Genomic DNA, 14,593 nt, shown 5'->3' with positions numbered 1-14,593 from the left:
AGAGATGGGGTTTCACCATGTTGACCAGGATGATCTCGATCTCTTGACCTCATGATCCACCCGCCTCGGCCTCCCAAAGTGCTGGGATTACAGGCGTGAGCCTATGTTTTCCCCTTTTCCTGTTAGGAGTCCATTCTCTACTCCATATTTTTGTATATTCAAAGAACAATTTGGCTCTAATTTAGGCTCTAAAGGACAGGGGTTCAAATTATGGGCTGTCTGATTTCAAAGTCAATTATTTTTTCAACATTGCCTCTTCAGCAATAAAGTGTTTTTGAATCATTTTATTTTGCTGTTTTTACCTCTATGACTAGAGGATAAGCATTTAAGGTAAAACCATTTTTTAAAACATTTCCACAAGGGTTATCCTAATGGTGAATACATTAGGCAGATATATAATTTATATCTTGTGAAATTGTGTGTAAATTAAAGAACTATCACAGTAATTTTTACAGTTCATGTGAATTAGAAGCAGGATAAAAACAAAATAAACATAGTGGTAATTTCTATAATGTCATCTTCTGGGCATATGATCATTTCTGATGTATAAAGTCCTTTCACTCCATTATCCTACTTCATTTTCACAATGAGGCAAGTACTATCATTCCATTTGATGAATATAGCAGTTGAGGCTCAGAGAGGTTTACTGGTATCATGAGAGACTATAGAATAATGAGAAACAGAAAAAGTTTAAGGCAGAAACAGTGTCTATTAAGTATTGCTTTGGATACTTCTATTGTGTAATGCTCTGAAATGTAAATCACATAAGAAATAACAAGGTGGCATTTATAGGGAAAAATATCAACTGCTATAAAAATAAGATTTAAAGTTCAGCTGTGATTTAAATATAGCCCTGGAGCTTTCCATCAAAATTTTCTTCAGAGGAATTCAGTTGTGTATTTTAACAAACCAGTTTCTGCTGTAAAATAATTACAAGCAGATTTTGTTAATTAAGCACTTGTTAATAAATCTACCAATTATTTATTTATTTGAAATAATATATTATTAGAAAATAAAAATAGCTCTTCGTATAGTGCTTACAAACTTCCAAGGATAATGTACTTTCTGAAAATTTTAGCTTGGAAATAATAAAATATAGAAATAATACAAATTTTTTGTAATGAACATCTTATTTATTGTGAGGCACTTGTGTCTGCACTTTGGAAAAATGGACATAAAATGTCATAAAAGGTAAAACAAAAATACAAATAAAAATAAACATGGAAGAAAGAGCTTTGAGAAGAGCCAAAGGAGGACACCACAGGGACCTAAGTTAATGACATGTCAACACCAGCCATCTGGAGTGAGTCTGAGTCTGGAAGGTGGAGTGCTCTGTAAATAGACAACACTGGCATCTAGTAGCCAAGTGGGAGCACAGAATGGAATAGCGGAATCATAGACATGGGAAAGTGACCATAATGCTAACTCCCAAAGTTCCCATAGTCACAGCCCTTTCTCTTGGCAGGTAATTTCTTCTCCAACACTCTCTGGACCCTGCCTTAACAAAGGCCATGGCCTTGCTTCCCAGATTGCAGAAACCATCAAAAATTTGGATGCTGTTCCAGCACAATGCCAGATGCCATCCGGATGAAAGATGATTCCTAGCACTTTCAGCCTGTGTCTGACCAAGGAGTAACTCCCTGGGAGCATGTCCGTGGTCTTTCCCAGGGCTACTCCTGTAGTCTGTTGTCTCTTAGTCCACAGTATCTTAAATGTGAGCACAATTTCTTGGTGTCAATAAACCAAAGACCCTCACACTACCACACCCATGTCGAATCTCATGACATGAGAATCTCCTCCTAATTTCTACTTGGAAGAAAAAAAAAGTACCACCACCTCCTGAAAGTTAGATTTCCTTGGTTTCACTCCTGATTGTACCATGGTCTATGTTGGCCTATGACCACCCCCCCAGCACTCTCATGCATAACTGGCCCTGAGTATGTGAATGGTGGGCTTACTCTGATGTCTTCTTTTTCTTTTTTCTTTTCTTTTTTTTTCTTTTGAGATGGAGTTTTGCTCTTGTTGCCCAGGCTGGAGTGCAAGGGCACGATCTCGGCTCACTGCAACCTCCGCCTCCCAGGCTCATGCGATTCTCCTGACTCAGCCTCCTCAGTAGCTGTGATTAAAGATGTGTGTCACCACCTTCGGCTAATTTTTTTGTTTCTAGTAGAGATGGGGTTTCTCCATGTTGGTCAGACTGGTCCCGACCTCAGATGATTTACCAGCCTTGGCCTCCCAAAGTGCTGGGATTACAGGCCTGTGCCACCTCCTCCAGCCTTACTCTGATGTATTCTGTGAAGACTTTTAGTGTAATAAGGAGTATTCAAAAGTGGACTGTAACTTTCCACCTTCAATTACTTGAGGGCCATCAAGTTCTTAGAAAGTAAAATGAGAACTCAGAAGGCAAATCCTAGCGATATGGGAAATGAGATTTCCCTCTGTCCCCTGTGTATGAATCTCTTGTGTCTAGACATTATGGAAGGTGGGTGCTGAAGTTGTGATACCAGATAAGGATACTACGATGGTATCCAGCTCCTGGTGGCAAGTTGGGAGCAAAGAAATGAGAGCACCCCAAAATACCAATGGCCAATTTCTCTTGGAAACCTAACAAATTAGCCTCACATGGTTTACTGTTTATTATCTGCTGAAACATGAAAAAAAAATTCTGTGTGCTCAAATTTTGCTTTAGCTAAGATTCAAAGTATAATATGGAAGAATAAAGGCAGTGACAAGCATGGAGAGAGAAATAATAATCCTTTCTCTTCCTTCTACACTTTTAAATTCCCAGGATAAAATAACAGTGACAGCAGCAATTAGTAAGAGATCATAACAGAGGCTCTGAGGTGAATAGGTGTCTTTCTTCATGTGGGGAAATGTTTTTAGCACCAATCCTGAAAGATCTACCTTTTCTCTTTATACCCACAAGATTGATTTTCCTTTCACTTGATTAACTTGAAGTTAATAAGCTACCAAAATATTCTGAAGAACTGAAGTGTATTGGTAGCTTTTTATGTTTTGTTGGAGATCTATAATGTATAACAGTCTTTAGAGGACAATAAAGATTAATAAAACAAGCAATAAAAATCTAAAAATGCAAATTTTTATTAAAATCTAAATCAAAACAATGGCATTCAATTTTATAATTTTAGGGGTGTTTTTACTTAGCACAATACAAATAATTAAGAGTGAGCCGGTTTAAAGTAAATTTATATAAAATATATTAGTCACTACTCCATTGTTACCCTGATGTGATAAATAATTTAAAAAAGGTAAATGAATGAATCCAGAGTGAAAACTTTGATAATAAGTGAGTCAAGAATTCAGAACTGAAATTTCAACTCTACTGCTAGTTAGCCACATTCATTTGGCTGATTAGTCACTCTAGGCTTCAGTTTTGTTATCAATTTAATATAAAAAATTTTGTTAGATGATCGCTAAGGTCCTTTCTACCACTATAACTTAGAGAAAAATAAAAAGCATTTTTGGGGAAAAGTAGTCTCTTTTCCCTTAAAAACAGTGATCTGAACGTGCTCTATATTATCGTGCTTTGTCCAGCAGAATATTTGATTAGCTCCATTTCGTCTTGGTTGCCCTGTTAACTTCTGAGAGTACTGAATGTCACAGAATCTGCAATTTCACAATTCCCTCTACATTTAATGGGTAATATTTTCAGGTTTTTGCCATATTCCCAAGCCATGGCACACCATGTAATCAAATTGATGAAAAGCAACCAGGAGAGAAAAAATCTAAAGCAGCTAGAGAAAAACAGATATGATGCATCTATAGAAATGAGAATAAGAATTCCACTGACTTATCAGAAACAATGAAAATCAGAAGATGATGGAAGTTAATGACATTTTTAAAGTGCAAAAATAAAAATAAAATTTTATCCTAGAATTCTATTTGCCAAAAAATGATCCTTCAAAGCCAAAGGCAAAATAAAGATAATCATAGACAAACATGGGCTGAAAGAATTTGGCATCAGCAGGTCTTTACTACAAGAAATATTAAAGTTTCTCAAAATGAAGGGAAATGAAGTAAGAAGAAAAAAATCAAGAGTGTGGGTGGCAGTGGATGGGCAAATGGGAAATGTTGATCAGAAGGTACTAGAGGAATAAGCTTTAGTTATCTATTGCATAGAACAGTGAGTAGAATAAATAATAATGTGCTACACATTTGAAAATTGCTAAAAGAGTAGGTTTTAAATGTTTTCAACTCAAAAAATGGCATGTGAGGTAATAGATTTATTAATTAGCATGAGTTATTCACATTGTGATCATGTATCAAAACATCACATAAGTACATATATTATTTGTCAATTAATAATGAAAATACTATTCCTATTAAAAGATAGAATCCACCAAAAGAATTTAGAGCACAAGAACTGGTAAATATATGGGTAAAACAGAGAAAGGTTTAATAATTACCTATTTTTCAAACCTTTCATATTTTATTTCAATTTTTAATAACTGTGACCTTAGACTAGATTATTTTTCAGTGAATAAATTGTGATTGATCACCATACCTTATTGCTTCTTATCTAATGGGGGTTTTATGTATTTGGAATACTCTCAGCTAATTTATTTTCTAATAATTAGGTCTAGTGGAAATGTTTTGTCGAGTATGAGGAAGAGGAAGATGAGTGATTTAAAGATATATCTAATTATTAAGCTCCTGGCTGTGTTTTTATATAATTTTTACTGTAATACATGGGCATCATAATTCCATGTAAGAGATGAGAAATTAGACTCAGAAAGGTTAAGCAATTTGTTCAAGATATAGCTTGTTTGTTTCTCATTTTGTTCTTGAGTCTCAAGATTGGAAGTGGGATTGTAATATTGTATGATATGTGGAACATATAGAATTAATCTCTATATAATTACTTGCTTATTTGTATGGAATATATTGAATTATGTTCCATGTAATTATTTGCTTATTTCTACAATATACTGAACCCATTTAATTTCAACTTCTTTAAAATGCCTTCATATTTGATTAAATAGATCATCCTCCTTTTTCCTTCTTCATTTTCAAAATTTATTGGCCATTTTATAAATGTATTTTATTCATAGTCATCTATTTTAGTTACTCATGCACACACACATCAAATCTACTATGATTTTGTTTGAAGTTTTATTGTGTTTATTTATGTTCTTGGGACAAAATTATTTCATTATGACAGTGTTTTGGTTTTTAAACCCATGAGCATGGTCTCTATCTCTATTAATTTAGATCTTTGGACCAAAGTAGTATCAGGGGCATTTAGAAAGAGGTGAATTAAATTGGTCTGGGAATGGTGACATTCTTCTGTAAGTGGAAATATTCTGGAGGTAATATTTCCCTTAAATGACATCTGGGCACTGACTCTGCTGTTTTTCCTGGGGTAAAATGTGGCCTAGAGAAAGTTGATTGTAAAGACTAAACACAAATACAGAGATATTAGTGAAAGTGAACATCATCTTATAGTGTAAGACTGAGAGTGCAAAAATGCAAAGGAGTACCAGGTTTTTCTTTCTTTTCTGAGGTTCGACAGGACTTCCTCCATGTGGAGGGAGCCATCTGCAATGTGAGTTCTGTAGGTAACCAAGAGCCCGGAGGAAAGGTGAACTTGTGTAACTGTGGAGCCACCTCAGTTTCCACTAGTTCTGAATCCTGGCTAAATACAGTTAGAACTTTAAGAACTATGAGAAGTCTAAGACTTGATTTGTAAGCAATCAAGTTAGCCCATCACAGGTTCATATTTATGTTGGTAGAAAAACAGAAACCTATGAGTCAGAGACAAGTCAGTTTATTACTCAGAGAAAGAGCAACAGCCCGACTAGCATATTAGTTTTACATCCCTGAGCTTCAGTGAGAGTGGCATGGTGAGGAGTAAGTGATACCACATATGCAATGGGGATGCGTTATAGGAGAGGAACCCCAAACTCTCATCTTAACAAACCTGTCCATTTTCTTCTCCTGAGAAATATTGTATTTTTGTCAACCTTGCATGAAGCCAAATATCTCTGGAGAGAGGAAGAAAACATCTCTGGGTTTATTATCTTCAAATATCTCCTTGGAGAGACATCTCAATAGCTCTCAAAAAGGAGCAATTCATTTTACTTTTACTTATCCATAATGTAGGTAAGTGTGCTCCAGAAGTATTTGTCTCTATAATTCAAGGGCTTCCTGACTATATAAACATGTCTGAAAACATAGTCCTGGAACACAAGAGCTGCTAATGCTTAGATGTGTGAAAATATGATACATTCTTGGGGATTTATCTCCTAATACAGATGATCTTTACTATATGAATTATCTCTTAAGCTGTTCTAATTTATTTTTAACCTGTGTACTAAATACTGAATTTGTCTACACAATTTTTATTTAAAAAATCTTTTTTATAGCTTCTGTTCTTGAAACAAATAACTGTTTTTTTTTAACCCTCTTTAAATATTGTTTTAGAACGTCTTTCACATTGTTCTACTCTTTCTAATTTTTGCTTTGCTAATTTTCCTTTTGATTGGGCTGGATGCTTACTCTTACTGTTATGGTTTTATCACCTCTTGTCATTTGTTTGTTTTTCTTTTCTTTTGAAAGATAACAATGCTGTGAGTTATAGAGATATATGGGTGCTTTCATGTTTGCAGAAGGTATTTTAAAGTTTCTTCAGCTCTACACCAGTTATTCCACTAAATAATTTTAGCTTTGAACTCATACACTGAAAAAGTAAATTTGGACCACACATTTATATCCATGGTTCCAGCTTAATTTTCTATTCTTGACCAGTTTTTCTGTGACTAGCATATAGCAACTAAAAACTATTGAGAACTTGCATAAAGTTACTATGCTAAGTGCTCTGCATGTATTATCTGGCTTTGTCCTTGCTATAACCCTGAGATGTATGCAATTATTGAACACATTATATAGATGGAAGAGTGATGATTGCAGAAATTAAATGTTTCCCATAATTAAAAGTTATTTGGTGACAGAAATAAGATTCAAACACAAGCAATGTGGCATCTGAGGTCCTACTCTTAACCTCTATGTTAAGTATCTCTTGAAGAGGACAAAAAGAATGTACAATGAGACTGCCATTAGCAAAAGAGCAGATTATGAGGTTCTAGTTCTATTCCCCAATAAAAACCATAGTTTAAGAAGTATCTGTGGAAGAAAATAGCTCTGGAAGAGCTCCAGAGTATAATTACAATGTTACTGCAACCCAGTTGAGGACAAAAACTGAGGATGTCATCAAAGAAAAGTGTAGGAAACATTTTAATCTATTTCACCTCACCCAGACTGGCACAGGTCAGTGCAAAGAGGAATCACCTCGGGGTTGACTACCTCTTAGAAGAGAAAGGGGAAAAGGAAAACTCCAGCAGCCTTCACCACCAAGGACTCCAGCAGACCTCTCCACCCCTGCAGATGCCCATGGCCAATGCTACTTAGAACCCCTGCAGTCTTTTCTGATACTGACTGTAGCTGATACAGCTGCCCAGAATCCTCATTGCTGCAAACTCCTTCCCTGGTACTAGAGTGCACCTCCCTCCCTGGGGCTGGCGTATGCACCCCCATCTAGAATCCGACTCTCTGCAACCCCTCCTTCCACCCCCTGGGACTGTACACATAGTACCTGCAACCCATGAAATCAACAACAACAACAACAACAAACAAAACAGTAAATTCCCAGTAACTTTATGCTGCCTGAAAAAAAGATCCAAAAATATTGTTTTTTGAAGAAGCTCAAGGAGAGCTTGAGCTCTCAACAAAATCAGAAAAAAAATACAAGAAAAAAATAGGAATTCAACAGAGTTTGATTTTAGTTATTAACTTCAGAGCAGTTCTTCATTTATAATAAATGAATAGCAACACAATTTCTATCTCATAGCACCTGACAACCAAAGAATATACATTTTTCTCAAGTGCACATGGAACATTCTCCAGGGCAGATCACATGTTGCATTGTAAAACAAGTCTTAAAAAATTCAAGATGGTCATTCCAGGTATCTTTTCTGACCACAATAGAATAAAATAAAACCAATGACAGAAAGAAAATAGAAAAATTCACAGATACATGAAAACTAAACCACCCACTCTTGAAGTAGTACAGCAAAAGGAGTACTAAGAAGACAGTTTATAGCAACAAACACCTCTATTAAAAAAGAAGAAAGTTCTGAAATAGAAAACCTAATTTACACCTCAAAGAACTAAAAAATAGAAAAAAAATAACTAGCCCAAAGTTAACAGAAGGAAGAAAATAATTAAAAATAAGGGCAGAAATAAATTTGAGAATTGTTTTAAATAGAAAAAAAAATGAACAAAACTAAGAATCAATTTTTGGTAAGATAAACAAAATCAATAAACCCATGGCTAGAATAACTAAGAAAAAAAAAGACAACTCAAATAAATAAAACTAGAAATGAAAGAGGAGACATCACAACAGATGCCTCAGATATTTAGAAACGCATAAGGGACTATTATTGACAGCTGAATGCTAAGAACATGTTAAAATAGATAAATCCCTAGAAACATACAACCCACCAAGACTGAGTCATGTGAAAATAGAAAATATGAACAGACCAATAATGAGTAAAGGGATTGAATCAATCATCAAAAACCCCTCAACAAAAAATGGCCCAGGACCAGATGGCTTTCCAGGTAAATTCTACCAAACATTCAAAGAAAAATTAATCACAATTCTCCTTAAGCTCTGTCAAAAAATGGAAGAGGAAACATTTCTGAACTAATTTTATGAGGCCAGAATTACCCTGATACCAAAGCCAGGCAAAGATACCACAAGGAAACAAAACTATAGACCAATACCTCTGATGAACATAAATTTTTAAATTCTGAATAAAAACAATAGTACACTTAATTCAACAGCACATTAAAATAATATTCACCATGGCCAAGTGGAAATTACTTCTGAGATGCAAATACTGTTCAATATATGCAAATCAATAAATGTGATACACATTAATAGAATGAAAGAAAAAAATTCACATTATCATCTCAATAGGTGCAGAAAAAACAATTTCTTACACTATAACAACTCTCAGAAATAGGTATAAAAGGAACATCACAACACAAGAAAAGCTATGTATGAAAAACTTATATCTAACATCTTAATTTTGGGGAAAAACTGAAAGTATGTCTCTAAAATCTAATAGAATGCAAAAATTCTCAGTCTTACCACTTCTATTCGACAAAGTACTATAAGTCCTAGCAAGAGAAATTAGGTAAGAAAAAGATATAAAAGCCATGCAAATTATAAAGGAAGAAGTAATACTATCTCTGTTTTCAGATGACATGATTGTCCATGTAGAAAACCTTAAACACTCAATGAAAAGCTGTTAGAACTAATAAATTCAGTAAAGTTGCAGGATACAAAATCAACATGCAATTTTTTTTCTGTTTCTATATGCAAACAACAACAAAAATAACCATCCCAAAAGGAAATTTTAAAAACCAATCCCATTAATGATAACAAGAAACATGAAATATTTGAGTAACTCAACTGCTAAGAAAAAAGACTTGCAAACTAAAAATTATGAAACACTGATAAATAATTTTTTTTTTTTTTTTTGAGACAGAGTCTCACTCTGTTGCCCAGGTTGGAGTGCAATAGTGCAATCTTGGCTCACTACAACCTCCGTCTCTTGGGTTCAAGTGTTTCTCCTGCCTCAGCCTCCTGAGTAACTGAGATTATAGGCAGGCACCACCATGTCTGGCTAATTTTTGTATTTTTAGTAGAGATGGGGTTTCTCTGTGTTGGTCAGGCTGGTCTGGAACTCCTGACTTGGTGATCCGCCCACCTCGGCCTCCCAAAGTGCTGGGATTACAGGTATAAGCCACCATGCCTGGCTGAATATTTTCAAAACACAGATAAGTGGCAAGATGTTGTGTTCATAGATTTGAAGAATTCATGTTTTTAAAATGTCCATACTAAACATAGTGATCTACATATTCAGTGAAATCCATGTGAAAATACAAGTGACATTCTTTAGAGAAATGGAATAACAATTCTAAAATTTGTATGGAGCTACAGAAGACCACAAATAGCCAAACAATTTTGACCAAGAAGAATAAATCTGTTCTTTTCAAATACCTTAAAAAATATATTATATCAGCTATAGCATGATTTCAAAATACATTATAGAATTATAGTAATAAAAGCAGTATGAGACTTGTATAAAAACAGAATGGAGAGCTCACAAATAAATCCACACATTTACTCTCAACTAATCTTTGACAAGATTGCCATGAACACACTATGGGAAAAGGACTGTCTCTCTAATAAATATTGGGAAAATTGGATATCCACATGCAAAAAAATGAAGCTGTACCCTTACCTCACACTGTACATAAAAATCAACTCAAAATTGATTAAAGATTTAAACATAAGACCCTAAACAGTAAAACTACCAGAAGAAATATAGAGGAAAGGGTTCCTGACATTGATCTGGGCAGTTATTTTTTGCATGACACCAAAAGCACAGGCAAAAATAGAGAAATGGGATTGCATTAAACTAAGACGCTTCTGTAAAGCAAAAAAANAAAAAAAAAAAAAAAAAAAAAAAACCACAACAGTGTGAAAAAGTAAACTTAGAATGGGAGAAAAATATTTTTAAAAACTATATTTGATGAGAGGTTAATAGCCAAAATATACAAGAAACTCATAAAACTCAATAGCAAAACAACTTAATAATTCAATTAAAAATGGGCTAAGGGTCTCAAGAGACATTTTTTCAAAGAAGCTATAGAAATGGCCAATAGGAACACAAAACTGTGATTAGCATTAGTAATCATCAGAGAAATGAAAATCAAAACCACAGTATGATCTTACATCATACCTGTGAGAATGGCTGTTATCAAAAAGACAAGTGATATCCAGCCTTTAAAAGGAAGAAAATCCTGCCATTTGCAACAACATGAATGAACTTGGGGGATTTATGCTAGGTTAAATAAGTTAGATACAGAAAATCAAATAATGTATGTTCTCACCGATATGTGGAATCTGAAACAGTCCAATTTTTGAAATCAGAGAGCAGAATGACAGCTCCCAGGGCCTGGGAGAAGTGGGAAATCGGACGATTTGGGACAAAGGGTGCAAATTTTCAGTTACATAAGATAAATGAGCATAGCAATGTAATTATCATTAATACTGTATGGCATACTTTAAATTTGCTAAGAGGGCAAGTCTTAAAGTGTTCTCACCTCCCCCCCTCCCCCACACACACACGGGCACGCACATGCGCGCAAACACACACACGGTAACTGTCTGAGTCAATGGATAGTTAGTTGCAACAGTTATTTCACAATGTATACTTTTATCAAAAAATCACATTGTATACATTAAATATATATGATTTTTATTTGTTTTTTATATCTCAATAAGGCTGGAAAAAAAGAAACTATGCAAAGTGAATGAATGAATGAATGATCTAGTAAAAAGGCATTAAGTAGGAGCTGCCATCATCTCTTGTCCCCACAGCCTTCCATATTGTTTCCCCCAGGTCATTGTCAGGATGCCCGCTCTCTCATCAACTCAATCTCTCTAATGACGTAAAGCCTGCAGATAATTAAAACTATGGATGTTCTCCAAAGAAGAGTTGAATGCACTTTATAGTTTTCCCACCAGCATGTAAAGTGCTATTAAAAGATTGTGCTGAGAAGCTGTACAGAGGCCACTCTGCTCGTGATTTTTACAACAGCTGCCGTCCTGCCTATATCTGCAGTCTTAATTTCTCTGGATGACATGTGACACTTTTGAAGAGACCTGGGCTTTCAGGAAATCAATGACAGGCTTTGAGAGAGGAGAAACATGAAACAGTCCTGCACTGGAGAGCCATTATCAAGTGGTAAGGTGTGACAGAAAGAGTACCCAACAGTGGCCCAGCTCTGCAAATGCTCTGCAGGAGCCTCACAGCTGTGAAATTAAACTCAGTCCTTTGCGGATTTATGGTGCTGTCTTCTAAATTAGGGGTTGGTCAGGCTGTTGGAATCTAATTCTCCTATTTACCGTGCAAGAGGTGGGGACTGGATGATAGGGGATGAATTCTTTTCCAGAGTAATAGGGGAGCCAGGTAAGGGAAAATTCTGATTCTAGGTATCGTCAGGATAGAATTAAAAAATTCCTACAGTCTTATGTAGGATACTTATGAATAAATAAGCCTCTTTTAATGTATTTTATTAGATTTTTTAAATTACAAAGGTAATACATTTTTGTGGTAACATTATAAAACCACTTGGATTCACTTACCTGAGATAATGATGTTAATTTTTTGATTTGTGTTTTTACATACTTCCTGTTATGTTCTTAAATCACTGACCATGGGCTACATAGAAAAAAAGATCCTTGAAGGCAGACACTCTTGTCTATTTTGTTCACTATGTTATCTCCAGTCTCTAGAAACAGTGTCTGGCATATAATAGGTGCTCAATAAATATTTACCGAATTTGTCATATGTCATTAATTCTGATGTGCACCGCTTTTCCAATGTTTGAACATCAACTGAAAATGTAATATCTCACAATTAAAATAGGCAATTTTTTATCTCTCTTAGTTGTCTAAGATAATGAATCAGAATGGATTACTTGCTGAAATACTGCATATACATAAATATGGGGTTTATTTCTTTTATTTTCTTTATACAAAATAGAAACATTTATTATATATTACTATGAAACTTGTTATTTTATGTTACAGCACTTCATGAGTATTTTCCTAGGCCTATATGCCTAGTAATAATAAACAGTGGCTATTGACAACTTATTGAATATTATTCTGTCCAAACCCATTAAGATAATATTGGACATCTGATTTGTGCCAAAAACTGTTTTATACATATGACTAACATACTTGATTATCTCAACAACCCTATGAAGCAGATATCCTTAAAGGTTCTTATTTTACAAAAGAAGAAACTGAGGCACGGTGGGATTAGTCACACATTTAGTAATTGGAACAGCTAGATTTTAATCCAGTTTTCCTCCAGTATTTGCATTCTTAACCAATACGCTATACTGCCTGAGTTTATCACCCACAGACCCTCAGTTAATGAACTTATTCTAAAGATACATTTCAAATAAAAGGGAATTAAATATAAAGAGTGAGACTAAGGTCAACAAAGAACTCACATTTTAACATGCGATTTGGAGGGGACACACATCCAAATCACATATCAAAGGTATGTAAATAAACAGGCAAAGCATAACCTCAGAGAAGTTACCGAGTCTATAACCTTGAATAAAAGAAAGAAAATAAATGAAAAAATATATATGATATTCTGCATGATCTAAACAGCAAGGTCAGATGAATTTGGAGGAACACCCCTATAAGAAGTGTATTTATCTGATAACTACAGATATATGCTCAGTGGCCCTAAGGGGGCTGCTGTTGGTACAGATATAAGCAGGTTTGATTGCGGTTAGATATGATAATGGCTTTTAATAATGTCTGCAGGCAACGTGCTAGGGGGATAAATGTCTTTGCATAGGGAAGAACATCAAAATGGATTAAATCAAGAAAAAACAAACAAACAGATGAAGCCCTAGCAAGGGCTGTAAAACAAGAAATGTCAACAACATGTGCCTAATGTTTTATGTATAGCTGGAATTTGTTCAAACCTCCAAAGTCAATACAGCATTTTTACAAATCATTCATTTACTTATTCATAAACACATTTTGTCAAATAGCAACTGGAGTTCAGGAAGAAGAAAGGAAGAATGTAATTCATTCTGCCACACGTGTTCTGACCTTTAAGCAATAGCAGTCCACTCTTGTAAGACATGTATTGATAAAAGTCCTCGGTTCTTTGGCAAAATCTGATTGGCAAATCTACACTTCTGAAAAGAGTCAGGAAAGGGGATGAGCTAAGGGGCAAAAGAGATTCTTCCCCAATAAAATCAGAAGAAAGTGTGGAATCTCTGCCTCTTGCTATCTCAAAGGAGCTGATGTCCAACCCAGGCAAGAACAGATATCCTTTCCACAATGTGTGATGAATAACAAACAGAGGAAGGCCATGGGACCCCAGAGGAAACAAATCCAACCCAGAGTGGTCAGTGACGTCCCTACGCCAACACATGCTCCACCCATGCAGTAAGCAGAATTCACTGAATCTGCTGTGGAAGACGATAAAATAGAGGAACCAAGGAGAGAGTTAGATCAGGATTCACACACACTTCTCTTTAGTTAAATATTTTGTTTTAGCCCTGTAATAATAAACAGTGACTGTTGACTATTTATTGAATAATCATTCTTCCCTAATCCACTAAAATAATATTGGATGTTTGATTTGTACCAAAAAATGTTTTAGGCGTGTGAATATATAACATACTTAATTCTCTCAACAACCCTATGAGACAGATGCCCTTAAATGTTCTCATTTTACAAATGAAGTCACTGAGGCACAGGGGATTAGTCACACATTTAGTAAATGGAAAAGCGAGTTTTAATCCAGTTTTCCTCTAGCATTTGCATTCTTAACCAGTATGTTGTTTTGCCTGAGTTTACCAGCTACAAACCCTCAGTTAATGAACTTGCTCTAAAAGATACATTTCAACTATGCAGCCACAAAAAATGATGAGTTCATGTCCTTTGTAGTGACATGGA

The sequence above is a fragment of the Cebus imitator genome, unplaced genomic scaffold (genome assembly GCF_001604975.1).
Source record: "Cebus imitator isolate Cc_AM_T3 unplaced genomic scaffold, Cebus_imitator-1.0 Scaffold13, whole genome shotgun sequence".
Classification (NCBI taxonomy): Eukaryota; Metazoa; Chordata; class Mammalia; order Primates; family Cebidae; genus Cebus; species Cebus imitator.
Note: the sequence above shows the minus strand (reverse complement) of the source record.